Raw genomic sequence first — 2,029 nt, 5'->3', positions numbered from 1 at the left:
TAAAATAACTCGTGGGTAGTGTAAGTGTGTATGTAAGAGTCTACGGGCAATACCACGAGAAGGCCTCGTGCACACTTTGACGTCGCCGGTGTCTGGGGACTGAACGAACGTCCATTAGATACGACACCTGGGGCTCGAGTGACTACGTTAAACTCTCAACAATATTACTTCATCCATCCAATCCATCCATTGCCAGACGCCATGTATCCCAAACGGGGTGGTCAAGGGCTTAGAGTTAATTGTTTTACAGGGAGGGGCACTAATCCTCCACCAACCCCACTTGACACGTAGGGATGCCAACAGCATCTGGTGTTCCCAGGCGGTCACCCATCCAAGTACTAACCAGACCCAACGTTGCTTAACTTCGCTGATCGGACGGGAAGCGGTGTACTCAACGTGGCATGGCCGTTGGCTCGTACTTCATATAGTCCATAATAAGTAAGGATTAAACAAAGAAAAAGAGGGGGAGAAAGAAGAAATGTGGACGGCTCACCTGAACGAACGTCCATTAGATACGACATCTGAGGCTCGAGTGAGCTCGTCGGGCGCTAGCGACGCCAACTGCTAAATCAAATGAGGTGGTGTTTTTGAAATATGGTGGGTTTCAATTCTCTTTACAATTTATTTAGCAGTGTACCCATGACGCCAGGACTTTTGATTGAATTGGGGAAAATTTGGGATTTATTCCTTACTTAATTTAGATACTGATTCTATCACTATCTCAATTTGAATCTGAGAGCAGCCCATGCCATCTAGTGACGGCCAAGATAAACGGGACTTTAAATCCTCACAAATGACATTATTTAGGCCTTTTGGACTGCTAATCTTACATACTTGTATTCTAGCAGCTTCATTAGCAAACATTTCACAACTAGGTTACAGAAAGAATTGTATATTCATCATTATTCTGTTTAAAGTTTAAACTCGGCGCCCGGCAACGACAAGAAAAGTTGCGCGCATGTTATTCGTTACTCAACGAGACGGGGAATTCCCATAGCTCAACATCCACTATTACATCACCCACTGCATAGATACAGAGATACATACATGTAAAAATAGTTAACCCTACATTAATCATTAACATATGAAATACTACTTAGAGTAGGAACTTATAAACTAATATTCAGGTTACGCCCTATCTAACTTAAAATTACAGTACTACTAAACACATACATGAATATCAAATGTATGGCACTACAAGTTAAAGAGTACAAGTAAAGGCCAGAAGCTAGAATATAAGTCAGGGCAGAAGGGTGTAATTTAGTGACTCAGGTAAAGACTAAAACAAAGACCAAAGAAATTAGGATGGTAGATACAGACGCACTGGAACAGAAAGCAGTGATGAGCAACTGAAACACTGAGCTGTATAATATGGAGGGGCTATCTCTGCAGCCAGTGTGTGACTTTGGCCGCCATACTGAAACACCGCACTCGTCGCCTCCACCATGGTCATGCAATTGGGACACTGTTCTCTGTTTCGCTGTTGCTTCCATGAGCTGTGCAGTGGACCACGGCACTATATTTAACTTGCACAGTGGACCACGGCGTTATATTTTAGCTGCTCAGTGGACCATGGTACTATATTTTAGCTGTGCAATGGACCATGGTACTATATTTTAGCTGCACAGTGGACCATGGTAATATATTTTCCTAATTTATTGGCCGATTTCAAATGGCGCTGGCGTCAGGTGTGGTGCATAAACATCATCAGCGCCCCCCTGGACCCCTGGCGACGGTCGTACACACCACACGGCGCTGCCCATGAGAAAGCCCCTCCATATGATAGAGCTCAGTGGAAACAAAGAAGAAAAGACTGACACAAGGACAGGGATGATGTTAGATAGAGATGCACTGGAGAGGAAAATAGTAATAAGCAACTAAGATAAAGAACTAAGACAAAGAATTTACGACGACATACAGACACGTTGGGGTAGAAAGCAGGGATGAGCAACTGGAACAAGGAAGATATTTAAATAAAGACACAGATGGCACATAAAGATGCGTCTGGGCAGAAAGCAGGGATGAGTGA

The 2,029-nt window shown here is 43.6% G+C and overlaps 1 non-coding gene across 1 annotated transcript; it reads right to left on the bottom strand.

Annotated features, from left to right (window-relative positions):
• Window positions 1–294: 294 nt before the first annotated feature.
• On the bottom strand, window positions 295–413 carry LOC145418835 (5S ribosomal RNA). The gene has a single exon (XR_013900740.1). It is a non-coding gene; the product is annotated as a 5S ribosomal RNA (ribosomal RNA).
• Between the last annotated feature and the right edge of the window lie 1,616 nt (window positions 414–2,029).

This window comes from Coenobita brevimanus, chromosome 116, assembly GCF_032717465.1.
Source record: "Coenobita brevimanus isolate Jiangsu-jjx chromosome 116, ASM3271746v2, whole genome shotgun sequence".
Classification (NCBI taxonomy): Eukaryota; Metazoa; Arthropoda; class Malacostraca; order Decapoda; family Coenobitidae; genus Coenobita; species Coenobita brevimanus.
Note: the sequence above shows the minus strand (reverse complement) of the source record. Positions and strands in the feature narration are given on the sequence as shown.